At 46.7% G+C, this 15,824-nt stretch overlaps 1 pseudogene; it reads left to right on the top strand.

The window, feature by feature from the left end:
• Nucleotides 1-348: 348 nt before the first annotated feature.
• On the top strand, nucleotides 349-15,586 carry LOC105947723 (annotated as a pseudogene).
• Nucleotides 15,587-15,824: the final 238 nt, after the last annotated feature.

The raw sequence follows: 15,824 nt of genomic DNA, 5'->3' as shown, positions 1-15,824 counted from the left end.
CAGCTTTCAAATGGGGGTCACTGACCCCGGCAGCCAAACCCTATTGCTCTGTGAGGCTCCAGTTTTATTGTTATTGTTACTTTTTATTCCTTATCTTTCTATTCAGCCCCTCCCCTATTCATATTCCCATCTGTCATTCAAACCCCTCCCTGGTTGCTAAGGAAATTTAGATCCTAGCAACCAGATAGCTGCAGAAACTTCAAACTGGAGAGCTGCTAAAATAAGCAGTGAAATAACACAAAATGAAGGCCAATTGCAAAATGTCTCAGAATATTACTCTCTACACCCTACTAACAGTTTACTCAGAAGGGAACAACCCCTTTAAAGGTGAATTACCCCTTTAGGCAGTAAAAAAATTGGACTGGTGGTTTAAATGAAGATTGTGCCTGTGTGGCTAGTGATTCATTGGGATGTGTCCCGGCACTAGGACCATGAAGCCACTGTCTGCCTGTGACATACAGACTGGGGGAGGGGCTAGAGCAGCAGTTGCAGGCAGTTAGATACACAAAATGTCAGTTTTTAGTTGTGAATCCCCCCTGGCTGGTTCTTTACCCTGATAACTTGCCCTGGAGCCCCCAGAAACCGGGGGTAGGAGCTGATCCAATGAATGGAGAGGAAAATCTGCAGAAAAGGAAAATCCCAGAACCTGGAAGTGAGAGGTAAAGCAGCTTCTCGGGGGCTCAGGGCTCGCCCCAAGGCAGAAACTCAATGGTACTGACGTACTGATCCAATAGAAATACACCGGGATTAACCCTAGTATTTAGCAACGGAGCTGGTCTATAGGTTGGGCCCCTGGGCATGCTGGGAGTTGTAGTTCTGGGCTGTATATCAGTATATAGACGTGTCTCTGGCTCTGGGTTTATATTTTCTGAATCCCTGATACCCCTAACAACTGCCCCATGATCTGCCCCAGGCCTGGGGGTATTTACTGTATATACACTGTCTGTGGGGCTTGTTGGGTCTGGGCCCCCGGGTTCCCTTGTTCAGACGCTGTCACATGATACGGACCCCCGGCCTGTCCTACACTCACTCACCCCCAGTCTGTCCTACACTCACTCACCCCCGGTCTGTCCTACACTCACTCACCCCCGGCCTGTCCTACACTCACTCACCCCCGGTCTGTCCTACACTCACTCACCCCCAGTCTGTCCTACACTCACTCACCCCCGGTCTGTCCTACACTCACTCACCCCCGGTCTGTCCTACACTCACTCACCCCCGGCCTGTCCTACACTCACTCACCCCCAGTCTGTCCTACACTCACTCACCCCCGGTCTGTCCTACACTCACTCACCCCCGGCCTGTCCTACACTCACTCACCCCTGGTCTGTTCTACACTCACCCCCGGTCTGTCCTACACTCACTCACCCCAGGTCTGTCCTACACTCACTCACCCCCGGCCTGTCCTACACTCACTCACCCCCAGTCTGTCCTACACTCACTCACCCCCGGTCTGTTCTACACTCACTCACCCCCAATCTGTTCTACACTCACTCACCCCCAATCTGTTCTACACTCACTCACCCCCAGTCTGTCCTACACTCACTCACCCCCGGTCTGTCCTACACTCACTAACCCCCGGTCTGTGCTACACTCACTCACCCCCGGTCTGTCCTACACTCACTCACCCCCAGTCTGTCCTACACTCACTCACCCCCGGTCTGGCCAGTCCTACACTCACTCACCCCCGGTCTGGCCTGTCCTACACTCACTCACCCCTGGTCTGTCCTACACTCACTCACCCCCAGTCTATCCTACACTCACTCACCCCCGGTCTGTCCTACACTCACTCACCCCCAATCTGTTCTACACTCACTCACCCCCGGTCTGTCCTACACTCACTCACCCCCAATCTGTTCTACACTCACTCACCCCCGGTCTGTCCTACACTCACTCACCCCCAATCTGTTCTACACTCACTCACCCCCAATCTGTTCTACACTCACTCACCCCCAGTCTGTCCTACACTCACTCACCCCCGGTCTGGCCTGTCCTACACTCACTCACCCCCGGTCTGGCCTGTCCTACACTCACTCACCCCCGGTCTGGCCAGTCCTACACTCACTCACCACCAGTCTGTCCTTCACTCACTCACCCCCGGTCTGGCCTGTCCTACACTCACTCACCCCCGGTCTGGCCAGTCCTACACTCACTCACCCCCGGTCTGGCCAGTCCTACACTCACTCACCCCCGGTCTGGCCAGTCCTACACTCACTCACCACCAGTCTGTCCTTCACTCACTCACCCCCGGTCTGGCCTGTCCTACACTCACTCACCCCCGGTCTGGCCAGTCCTACACTCACTCACCCCCGGTCTGTCCTACACTCACTCACCCCCAGTCTGGCCAGTCCTACACTCACTCACCCCCGGTCTGGCCAGTCCTACACTCACTCACCCCCGGTCTGGCCAGTCCTACACTCACTCACCCCCGGTCTGGCCAGTCCTACACTCACTCACCCCCGGTCTGTCCTACACTCACTCACCCCCAGTCTGTCCTACACTCACTCACCCCTGGTCTGGCCGGTCCTACACTCACTCACCCCCGGTCTGGCCGGTCCTACACTCACTCACCCCCGGTCTGGCCTGTCCTAAACTCACTCACCCCCGGTCTGGCCAGTCCTACACTCACTCACCCCCGGTCTGGCCTGTCCTACACTCACTCACGCCCGGTCTGGCCTGTCCTACCCTCACTCACCCCCAGTCTGTCCTACACTCACTCACCCCCCGGGCCGGTTATTGGGCCCCCGGGTTCCCTTGTTCAGACGCTGTTGGGTTAAAGGGACCCGAGAGACACAGACAAATAGTGAATCTCATAACAAGGACAAGTTGTACAATAACAGGGCGGACAAGGTTATAATAACAACTAAAGTAGCACAGAATTGTGTATTAATATGTTATCCCCTCCCTCGGGGGCTCAGGGCTCACCCCAAGGCAGAAACTCAATGGTACTGAGGTACTGATCCAATAGAAATACACCAGGAATAACCCTAGTATTTAGCAAGGGAGCTGGCTTATAGGTTGGGCCCCCTGGGCATGCTGGGAGTTGTAGTTCTGGGCTGTATATCAGTATATAGATGTGTCTCTGGCTCTGGGTTTATATTTCCTGAATTCCTGATACCCCTAACAACTGCCCCATGATCTGCCCCGGGCCTGGGGGTATTTAGCATGAATGGTGTATAACCTGCAGGTACTGTATATATACGGCTTCTTCATTGTGTCCTGGTAACTCACCATAACCATTTAGTCTTAAAGGAACAGTAACATAAATATTTTAATACCTTATCCCCCCCAAACCTCTCTAATGGCGGCCCCAGCCTATTGCCCCTTGTGCAGCAGGTAAAACTTTAGTTACAAACTAACTGGAAATTGGCTCCACGTCGGAGGACCTTCAGCACCTAAAGGGGCGTTTCACCCCCTTATAGAAAGGCCAATTCTAAGCAACTTTTTAATTGGTCTGCATTATTTGTTTTATGTTGTTTTTGAAATATTTGCCTTCTTTGCAGCTTTCAAAAGGGGGTCGCTGACCCCTGAGCCAAAAACCTACAGTATATCAGGCAGGTCCCCCTCCTATTCAGATATCTCTCATCCAAACCACTCCCCGGTTGCTAAGGTCATTTGGATCCTAGCAACCAAATAGCTGCTTAAATTCCAAGCCAGAGAGCTGCCCATCAAAAACTGAAATGATTAAAAAAAAAACTACAACTAATAAAAAATAAAGACCAATTGCAATCTCAGAATATGACTCTCTACATCGTACTAAAAGGTAAAGGAGAAGGAAAGGCATTTCGGCAGGTAACTTGCCAATAGATTTGCCCCAATAGTACAAGCTAGAACGCTGGAGGCTTTACCTGCCCTAGCAGCTCCCTCTGTTTGTGTAACATAGCAGCGGCCATTTTAGCTCGGTTTCTCTTAGTAGCTCAGATTACAGCACAGCTGAGAGGGGGACCGAGTGGAGTCGCGGATAAATAAAACATAAGATCCTCCGATGTGAAGCCAACTTCCACTTCAGCGCACACAGGGATCCAATCACCCGTCACCTTTTTGCCCTGTTGCTATGGAGCAGTTTGTTAGGAAAATTTTAGCTGATCAAAAAACACAAGGGGGAATAGGCTAGGCCTGTTATTAGGGATGTTTTGGGGTACATAAGAGATGTTTTGGGGCATTCAAATGTTTTCATTAAGGATGCACCAAACCCACTGGATCCGAACCCTAATTAGCATGTGGTAATTGGGATCGGAAGGGGTTAAAAATGGTTGTGCATGGTGAAAATATTTTTCACCTGACAGTTTAACCCTTTTCGAATGCTAATTAGCATATGCTAATTAGGATTCCGATTTGGTTCGGCCAGGAATAAAATAAAGCCTGGTATCGGCCGGATCCTGAACTGAATCCGGGATTTGGTGCATCCCTAGTTTTCATGTTACTGTCCCTTTAAATTATTTTGTATTCCACGCCCTACCCCCCAGTACTAGTTTCTGCTTCTATCAATGTAGTTGTTTTTCTCTTTAGATCTGACCTGACCATGAAGCGAAGTCTTGGTGCCCCAATATCCTCTGTAATGGAAATGTCAACGGTGAACTGGGCCAATAGAAGGGGATATAGTGGGAGTCAACGGAACCTCAAACAAACCCAAAGTCAAGTGATCAGGGGGTCGCTCCCTAGTAGAACGTTCAGCCACAATAACCAGAACCATCACACGGGCCATAGACATGAATGGACCCTGAGGAGAAGCAGATACTCTCTGAACAATACAAACATGGATGTAAGTTGGGGACCCTCAGAAACTAAACGTTTTCTAAGAACCCAGAAAGTTGTGAAGCCCTTTGTGTGCTCTAAATGTGGGAGGAGATTTTGTAGCCGCCGGAACCTTCTCACCCACCAGAGAATCCACAAGGGCAGGAGCTTTGTCTGCTCTAAATGTGGGAAATGTTTCTCTCACCAGAAGATGCTCATTGCTCATAAATTGGTTCATACTGGGAGGAAACCATTCACCTGCACTGAATGTAATAAGGGCTTCTTATGGAACAGGGACCTTCAGGAACACCAAGAGATCCACAAAGAAGAAAAGCCAAGTGTCAGTCAACATGTGACTCAAATGGAGAGAGAGAGTACCCTCGTTGATACAACTGAACTCAATGCTCATCTTCAGACTCACAGAGAGAAACCGCTACTCTGCAACGAGACCGGTCAAAGCTGCGGAAATAAGAGTAAACTCAAAGCAGATCGTGGGATTTCCACTGGCCAAAAGCCCCTTCTCTGCACGGAGTGTGGAAAAGCATTTACAAGTAAGCGTGCCCTCAAGGTTCACCTTAGGGTTCATGCAGAACCGAGGCCATTTGTTTGTACCGAGTGTGGGAAAAGCTTCAAAGCTAAGTGTAAACTCAATGTTCACCTGCGGATCCACACAGGAGAGCAGCGCTACGTGTGTACGGAGTGTGGGAAATGCTTTCGGGACAGGTTTGGCCTTAATGAACATCATCGTATTCACACGGGAGAGAAACCATTCATCTGCACTGAATGCGGGAAAAGCTTCTGCAGAAAGACCCACCTTGATGCTCATATTCAAACTCACACCCGAGCAAGCCTCTTTGTCTGCCCTGAGTGTGGGAGGAGCTACAAGGACAAGAGGAATTTAAATGATCATCTTAATGTTCACACTGGAAAGACTTACCCTTGCACCGAGTGTGGGAGGAGCTACAAGCAAAAGAGGAATTTAAATGATCATCTTAATGTTCACACTGGAAAGACCTACCCGTGCACCGAGTGTGGGAAATCCTTTCCACTGAAGAGAAGCCTTCAAAGGCATCTAATGATCCACACTGGGGAGAAGCCATTTGAATGCACGGAATGTGGAAAAAGCTTCAGGTACAAGAGTAAGCTGGACATCCATTACCGTATTCATACTGGGGTTGAACCATTTGTGTGTTCAGAATGCGGGAAACGGTTTCGGTTGAAGCATCTGCTTGAATATCACCAAATGGGACACACCGGGGAGAAACCATTTGTCTGCACTGAATGTGGGAAGAGTTTCAGGGTTCAGCGTCAACTCACTCTCCATCTTCAAACTCACACAGGGGAGAAACCATTTGTCTGCACTGAGTGTGGGAAGAGTTTCAGGGTTCCGGGTGAACTCACTGTCCATCTTCAAACTCACACAGGGGAGAAACCATTTGAGTGTAGCGAGTGTGGGAAGAGTTTCAGGTTTAAGCGTCAACTCACTCTCCATCTTCAAACTCACACAGGGGAGAAACCATTTGTCTGCACTGAGTGTGGGAAGAGTTTCAGGGTTCAGAGTGAACTCACTGTTCATCTTCAAACTCACACAGGGGAGAAACCATTTGACTGTAGTGAGTGTGGGAAGAGTTTCAGGGTTAAGCGTCAACTCACTCTCCATTTTCAAACTCACACAGGGGAGAAACCATTTGACTGTAGCGAGTGTGGGAAGAGGTTCAGGGTTAAGTGTCAACTCACTCTCCATCTTCAAATTCACACAGGGGAGAAACCATTTGTCTGCACTGAGTGTGGGAAGAGTTTCAGGGTTCAGGGTAAACTCACTGTCCATCTTCAAACTCACACAGGGGAGAAACCATTTGACTGTAGCGAGTGTGGGAAGAGTTTCAGGGTTAAGAGTCAACTCAATCTCCATCTTCAAACTCACACAGGGGAGAAACCATTTGACTGTAGCGAGTGTGGGAAGAGTTTCAGGGTTAAGCATCAACTCACTCTCCATCTTCAAACTCACACAGGGGAGAAACCATTTGACTGTAGCGAGTGTGGGAAGAGTTTCAGGGTTAAGCATCAACTCACTCTCCATCTTCAAACTCACACAGGGGAGAAACCATTTGACTGTAGCGAGTGTGGGAAGAGTTTCAGGGTTAAGCGTCAACTCACTCTCCATCTTCAAATTCACACAGGGGAGAAACCATTTGTCTGCACTGAGTGTGGGAAGAGTTTCAGGGTTCAGGGTAAACTCACTGTCCATCTTCAAACTCACACAGGGGAGAAACCATTTGACTGTAGCGAGTGTGGGAAGAGTTTCAGGGTTAAGCGTCAACTCACTCTCCATCTTCAAACTCACACAGGGGAGAAACCATTTGACTGTAGCGAGTGTGGGATGAGTTTCAGGGTTAAGCGTCAACTCACTATCCATCTTCAAACTCATACAGGGGAGAAACCATTTGACTGTAGAGAGTGTGGGAAGAGTTTCAGGGTTAAGAGTCAACTCACTCTCCATCTTCAAACTCACACAGGGGAGAAACCATTTGACTGTAGTGAGTGTGGGAAGAGTTTCAAGATTAAGCGTCAACTCACTCTCCATCTTCAAATTCACACAGGGGAGAAACCATTTGTCTGCACTGAGTGTGGGAAGAGTTTCAGGGTTCAGGGTAAACTCACTGTCCATCTTCAAACTCACACAGGGGAGAAACCATTTGTCTGCACTGAGTGTGGGAAGAGCTTCCGGAGTAAAAGAAGCTTAAGTTCCCATCAAAAGGTTCACAAATAAGAGTCTTGTAGAAATGCTGTATAAGGTGTGTGTTACCAGTTACAGTGCTAAGAGTAGTCTGATAAGGCCAATATGGCACCACTTCCCCATCGCCCCAACCCATTTTGCCAATGATAGACAAGGTCCTGCTCATAGTCCCCATTCTGATTAATTTCACGGCTGTTTCTGTACCTTGAAGGTCAGGGCTCTGCCCAGAAAAATCAGATTTGTCAACTGCAGTCTCCGCCAATCCATTCCGTACAGACCTTGCTTTGTGTTTTGGGGCATTATCGTGTTAAAACAAGAAAGGACCTTTCTCCAAAGTAGGAAGCACAGAGTTATTAAAGATGTCCCCGTAGACGGTAGGGTTAGGTTTGCTTACAATGGCACCAGTGGCCCAAACCATGAAAAACAGCCTATCATTCCTTCTCCACTAAACGTTACAGTTGCCATTATGCATTTGGAGAGGCGGGGCATGTGTATGTCATGCACATGAGCAAATGGACATGCAGAGGTCCTGTGCCTTCCAAAATACGTCCCAGAAGTCCGCTAGTGTTCTTCTGTCATCTGCCAAACCCTGACCTTTTTTGATGGTGAAATGTTATTTTTCACTCCATTTTCACCCCTCTAGTTGTACTGACGGTTACACCACTCCAACTGACACTTGGCATTAAATATGGTGAAGTTCCGCTTGTGTGCCGCCGCACCGCCATAAAAATTTTCTGCCCTCCCTTCCAGAGAGAGTCTGGAGCTCGCCATTGAGTGTTCCACCTGAGGATGTAGAGTTTTTGTTTAGAAAATGTTTCAGTCGTTGTTATACAAAGAGTGGGTGCCAATGGGGCATTCTCTGAGTGGGGTTCCTAGTTAGGTCCAATGGGGTTCATTAATGAAAAGGTAAAACCCATTTGGATTAGAAGAAAGCTGGGAAGGTGTGGAACTGATAATAATGACTTACCTCATACCTCGGCTTGGTTTGCTGTTTGCTAAAAGCTGCCCCGGCCCAGGGCATTTTTGTAGAATCTCCTCGTCACTGTTTGGCTTCTTCTATACTCGAGTATAAGCTGATCGGAATATAAGCTGAGGTACCTAATTTTACCTAAGCAAACTGGAAAAATTATTGACTCGAGTATAAGCCTAGGGTGGGAAATGCAGCCGCTACTGCGAAGTTTCAATAATCAAAATAAATACCAATAAAATGACGTTAATTGAGGCATCAGTGGGGTATATGTTTTTCAATATTTATTTCAAAGAAAAACAGTAAACTAGCTCTGTAAGCGGAGAAAAGGGTCAACAAAAACAATATGAGTACTACCCCACGCTCATTGCACATTGGCAAACTGGCAGCTAACCCAGTCCCGGAGGGATGTAAGGGGGAATAAGTATTGCTAGTGGGAGCCTAGGCCAGGGCAATGGAGGGTCTGGTTGTGGGGGGCCTAATTTGCACACAAAGGAGAGAGGTTGCTAGTCTAGAGGGACCCATGGCACCCGACTCGAGTATAAGCCGAGGGTGACTTTTTCAGCACATTTTGGGTGCTGAAAAACTAGGCTTATACTCGAGTGTCATGTTGGAGCAGTAAGGCTCCACATAGTTTTTTAATTTTCAATTTAGAAAAGTCTGGTTGAAATCCACATTTGAGGGAAACCCTTCCAGTAGGGGGTAATTCACAAATATCCCCTAAAGACACAACCAGGACTGTGGAAAGGTGACAACATAAACAACTTCACCAGACAATGCAGGGCCAGCCCGTGGGAGCAGGAAGCTGGTTTCTTTGATCTGTTGATAAAGAGAGACAAAGTGTGGCCCTAGAACAGCAGGGGGGAACAGCATACAGAAAATATGGATTATAGAAAGGGGTCCATATCTCCTCTGCTTTAGGGTTCCCAAGCTCACACATAGGGTTTATGGGGGGGCCCCATGCTTCTCAATGATACCAAACAGGGACTGCCTATACCCACCAGTTAGGGGGATAGTTTCTGGGGGGCTGGGATATGAGACCCCCCTCATGTTTGGTATCATTTTGATCGCCCACATATGGGTTAAAACAATTCCCTACTTTCATAATAATATTGAGTACTGGCAAGTGCCAGTATTATATGAAAAGAAACTGGCATGAGAAGTACAGCTTTCTAAAGAGGGTGGGTGGGGACCACCCAAAGGGGTCATGTGACCAGTTCCTGGGCACTCCCTCCTCAGGCATACGGTAATGAGGGAGGGGCCCAGCGGGGGATAAAAGCACACATGCACATTCTTTAGCTCATTCTGGAGGCCTCAACTTATGCAACTTATGTTGGGGGGGGCTCAGGACTTTCAACCTCTTGCCTCAGGGGACACAACAGATCACTCGGTAATGTACTAGGGTTTTCTCTGTGTTTTTATCCCCGTTTATTTTATTGAATGTTTTGCATGTATGTTTCTCTTTTGTAACATCTTTTTAAAACTGCACTGTTTACCCTGTAATATTAAATATAAAATTTAATAAGTTTAGTCCTTTGGCTCTATTCCCACGTACCTTGTATGACTGCTCAGGCCTAGGTGTATTAACTGTTTGGTTGTATGTATGTGTATTGGGTAGAGGGCAGATTCTGTGTAGGTGCTAATTAACTAGTGGGCTGCTAGCAGGGGGGTGGGTTTGACTGTAATTTTAACCCTGTGGCTGCTAGTGTGCTGTTAAATTAGTGAGAACTAACCCTAACTGCAGTAAGAAAGTTTGTGTGTGATACATTTGTGTAATTAGGTTTCTATCGCCTGTTAATGATAGATGGGGGCAGGGAATAGTTGTATTTGGGGTGGGGGGGTGTTTGGGGGTGTCTGACATTAGTCTAACCTGTGTGTAAGGGGACTGAGTGTAACCCCTTGTCTCCCAGTCCCGGTGTCACGTGCGCCTGTGAGTGGCGTTTCCCTGACATCGAGTATATACAGTAAGTCATTATAATCACAGAGGGCACCTAACCTTTGGCATCTCCCAGTAGTTTTCTCTTATGGACATTGAGGCATTTGGTACAGAAGAACCAGGGAAGACTTTGAGTTCTGCACAAACAGTCCCTGTTTTCTTGGACATCTCCTAAGTAGATTTTACATCAATTGTCTCATTGTCTTCTTATTGTGTATCATTTGCACCAATGTATGCAACAAATATACACCTGTACATAGGGACGTTATGACGGAGTATGGGAGTGGCCAAGTATAGAGATAACGCCCCACAGTACAGAAGAACAAAGAACTGCTCTTACGGCCAAACAGGTGGCTCTGCCGTCCAGGCCGGGGTAGTAGTGACCGAGGCTTGGGAACAGAACCAGTAATGTCTCAGCCACAATGACTGGAATGGAGGAGATAACAGGTGATTCCTCAACATTATCTGCCAAGCTCAGTATCCACAAGAGGCCTCCCCCTATCCCTGGCCCTGCAGCAATGGGACAGAGAGCAGAACCCCAGCCCCACTCTCTAGTCGCTCTATTAATATCAGGAGCGTTGGGGAGACTTGTCTCCTGGGAGAGGACTATGCCTGTATGGGGGCTTAAAGTGTTTTCTTGCTGTTGACATTGGATTAGATTAAAGGCTTGAAAGTCATCATTAAATATTGTTTTCTATGATCCCTTCTTGTTATTTTCTCAACTCGGTTAGTGTCACCCTCTAGCTGGGCTCGGCCAGGGTATTGTGTTAGCCCTTCTATGGGCGCCATCCCCCCAGTTGCAAACTGGTCTACAGTACTTTTCTGTCCCATCAGCCACCCAGAGAGAACACCACACTGACCACACAAGCAAGTTTCAGCCACAGCATCACTTTTCGCCCCTTTTTCCAATTGCCCATCGAGCGACATTGACGTACAGTGCTGCCAACTGGGCACCGCAGGAGGAGCTTGGGGTGGGTGGCTCTCCATTTGACTGACGTGATAAGAAGCGTAAAAGAAGCAAAATGTCTGCCCCCTGGAATTTGTGCCCCCCCCAATGACTGCACCCTATACATGTGCCTGTTCCTGCCCTCTGGGGCACCGAATCTATTGACCCGAGTACATTAGGAGATGGGATGATCACTTAGAGTTATTGCTTCATCAGAGCCTTCTAGTCTATAGCTTCCCCCCTACCCTTTTGTGGGATTATCTCTTCATTAGTTGGGATTATTCTCACTGTTGATGGATTATCGTTCAGTTTCCTTTATCTCTTCTATTCAACCTTTACCTCCCGTCCTCCTTATCCTCTTCTTTTTGTATTATTCCTGACACCTCGTCCACCGCACACCCTATATGTTATTATCTGATCAGATTTATTTGGTTGATTAGAGAAAGGAAAAGCAGAGATTCCAAACTGTTATTTTTTGCTGCCAAGGAACCAGCTAAGGAAGGTTTCAGTAGCCGGACTGAGTGAGGGTGTAGGGGTCGGTCTGGGCTCACAGACACTACTACTTCAGGCAATGGGGCTCTTTATTGCACCATTAACTACATGGTGTCTCAGAGTTTCTATGGGAACCAGCCTGCACTTAGCGGTTCTGCCTGCAGAGGGTGCCAGTGTTGGGCACTGCCGCTTACTGGAACATGTGGGTACAGCTGGGCAGTCTTCCCTGTATAACGAGACTAACAACATGGGGTTATTGGCAGCCGCCTGTATAAGCCAGAATGGGAACAGTCCCTGGTGGTTTGATTCTTTCTGCCAACCACAAAGGCAGCTTCCAAAGGGGCCAATCACATGACATTCTGGGTGGGCCATTGTAGGGGCTGGGCCAATGGGGTGCCAATTGGTGCTTTGGGCAATGACACATGAGATTAGTGACCCCATAATTAAAATGAACCCTCTCTAGCGGTGGCAACTAATGCCCTCTGAATGCTTTCCCGGTGGGGATACTGTCAATGGCTGCTGGGAACCCACGGGTGTTGCTTTGCCCCACAAGAAACCTTCAGAGATTTACATTATTGTCGGTGGGAAAAAATTCAGCGGAGATTAATTATGGGGTAACTAATCTCCTCATTGCCCTTACAGGGGGGCTTGGGGGCAGCTATGCCCATTGTGTTACAGGGGGGCCTGGCTTTGTTTCCCCTTACACTAGGGGCCAATTACCTTATCAATTTAGATTAAATACAGAAATATCATTGTGTTTAACCTTTTCATCTAGAAATTCACCTGATAATAATAATAATAATAATTAATAATAATAATAATGAGAAAAGGCCCAACTCACACACAGACAGTGGGACATTCATGTTAAACAGGTGCCTGAGGGAGTGAGGCTGCACCTTTATTGTGTTACATAGTTTCCCCCCAGGGGGCAAATTAAGGCTCCACCCTCTCGTTATCCCATGCTAATTACCTGCCTTTGATAAACATGTGACTATGCTAATGAAGGGCGTTAGAGTACAGGAACCCATCAGCCTTCCTTTCCATATTGTGGGAGGAACCTTTTCCCCCAAACAAAGGCCCCGCCCATAGGGGGTGGGATCCAAAATGGGCTAAAAAGCTGCGGGAATGAGAGCTGAGTTAGTTTGGGGAAGAGACGTGTGGGTACAGGGTACAGGGGCTCTGCAGGCTAATGAGGAGACTCTGCCCAAGGACAGGTAACTATATCAGTGTTTCCTTGGCACTGATCCCTGAATTCTGTGCCACTGGGCTCAGCTTGTGGCTACTGATTTGCCTATTTGTTTGCCTCTCATACTGCTCACTTATTGCTTTTGTGCCCTTATGTCATACTGTGCTTATGGCTCATTTATTCATGTTGGGGGGATTTATTGGGGCGCGGGCTCCCTTTGTTTAATGCTGTATTGCACTTACTGGGGGGCTTGGGGCCCCTGGGATCTGCTCTCCGTTTGTCATTGTGGGTTTGTCTTTGTGATATTTTTTCAAAGGCATCTAATTATGATATAGAAAGTGAGTTCATATTATAATAGTCCTTTTACTATTTAATCTATTATTTTATCTATTAAATACTATAGGAGACTTACAAGGGGGGAATTTTACTCTTTCTCTTCTTATAGTTCATATTCTTTAGTAATTATACCCCGGTGTAAGTCAGAAGCTTGGAATTCATTTGTTTGCTCTAATATACTCAATTACCCAATAAAATGTATCGCCTAGAGCCTATATTTCTGGTGTCGATCTAAGGGGAATTTGGCATTATGAAATTCTACGACAATTTGTGGTTGGATTTTTGTTGATTTTTCATAACATGTTTGCTGCCCAGAGATTGATTAGTGATTCGGGAGTATTTAGCAATGGAACATAAACACCAATGTGTATCTACTCTTCATGTGAATAACATATTTACTCTCAATAACATTCTTACAGTGTATTACATATTTGATTGAAAAAGAGGCACAGAAGCCCCAGAAGCTGACAATTCTCTGATTCTTTGGATAAAGACAAGAGGCCATTAGACCGTGCAACTTCTCCAACACCAGGAAACCCACACATTGGAGAGAAAAATCTGTATCCGACTGAGAAAAAGCTTTAGTGCAATGAGCATTCCCAACTCCCAGATGGAACTTCCCTCAGTGACGCAACATTACGAATGCCCACAACCTGGGAAAAGACATTTAACAAAAAATGGACTTAACATTGACAAGACATTTAACATCAGGGAGAAACCATTCATGTGCATGGAATGTGGGAAAGGTTTCGCACTAGCAAGAAACTTTAAAATTCACCAAAGAATTCACACTGGGGAGAAGCCTTACACCTGTACAGAATGTGGGAAAAGTTTCAGGCTAAAAGAAGGTCTTAAACAACATCAGAGAATTCACACAGGGGAGAAACCATATCCGTGTACAGAATGTGGGAAACGTTTCACTTCGAAGAGTCAGCTACTCGTGCACCAGAAGATTCATACAGGGATAAAACCATTTGTGTGCACAGAATGCGGAAAGAGTTTCTCCCAGAAAGCTCAGCTTCAGACACACAATAAAATTCACACAGGGGAGAAACCATTTTGCTGCACAGAATGTGGGAAGTGTTTCAGTTTAAAGAAACAGCTTACCAGGCATCACGTAATTCACACGGGGGAGAAACCATTTTGCTGCACAGAATGTGGGAAAAGTTTCAGTTTAAAGAGCCACCTTACCAGGCATCATGCAATTCACACGGGGGAGAAACGGTTTTGCTGCACAGAATGTGGGAAAAGTTTCAGTTTAAAGAGCCACCTTACCAGGCATCACGCAATTCACACAGGGGAGAAACCATTGAGTTGTACAGAATGTGGCAAAAGTTTCTCTACAAAGGACAAACTGTCTTCCCACGTAAGAGTCCACACAGGAGAGAAACGATTCACGTGTACCATATGTGGGAAACAGTTCACTCGTAAAGACAGGCTTGAGCGCCACACGCAACTTCACATGGAAGAAAAACCTTTCCCATGTACAGAAGGTGGGAAATGCTTCCGCAGTAAGGAAGGCCTTCACTCCCACCACACGACTCACACAGGGGAGAAACCATTCACGTGCACTGAGTGTGGGAAATGTTTCTCTGCAAAGTCCAGCCTTCAACGGCATCAAACGATCCACACAAGGACAAGGCTTTCCCATGTACAGAATGGGGCAAATGCTTCTCTACAAAGGCCAATCTTCAGCAGCCTCCTATAGTTATAATTCTCACATAGGGGAGAAACCTTCCGCTTGGATACATTATAAAGGCAGTGCTACGTAGGGAAGAGATGCAACGAGCTATTTCCCCCTCAGAATCTCCCACTTTCTTTGCCGCTATTATGTTTTGCTTGATGCACCTTCCAGCTCAGCTATGGCTAATGGTACCAACAAGCGTTCTGATTGAGTTCTCCTTTGCTTATTTAAACTCACCCCCCGCCACTAGGGGATTATTTTCTAAAAATATTTCCATGAATAAAAGTAACGTAATATTTTAGTAGGTGCAGTGCATTGTTTTTTTTCTGATAGATGTATCTAAAGGGGGCAGAAACACATTTGCTGAGTGTGGGTTCATTGAATAAGGTTTGTGCTGAATATATATTTTGCATGTTTTTGAATCATACATAATGGTCCTGATATTGTCAGGAGACAGTAGGGGGGCCCTGCTCACAAGAGCTTACAGTCTAAGAGGGAGACTATTGTCGGTGTGAACAAAACCTCTGAAACCATGGAGCAAAGAAAGATCTGTAAAAGGAACGTCTGCCATTGATCCTACATGATCTCCACAGGTTTTACATGGTGTATTTTTCCATTCAGATTTGTTGGTTTTGCTTCATAATAAATCATGGCAAAATCACAGGTTTTTTTCCCAAGAAAATTGGGTTTTGGCATGAAAATAAAGTTCAGTCTCATCTCCTAGTATTATATCTGCCCTTCCTTTGAATGTATAGGTCAAAGAAAAATTGTCTAGAAGCTAAAACCTTATATTTATTCTGCAGAAA

This window comes from Xenopus tropicalis, chromosome 6, assembly GCF_000004195.4.
Source record: "Xenopus tropicalis strain Nigerian chromosome 6, UCB_Xtro_10.0, whole genome shotgun sequence".
Lineage (NCBI taxonomy): Eukaryota > Metazoa > Chordata > Amphibia > Anura > Pipidae > Xenopus > Xenopus tropicalis.
This window is presented reverse-complemented; position numbering and strand designations above follow the sequence as displayed.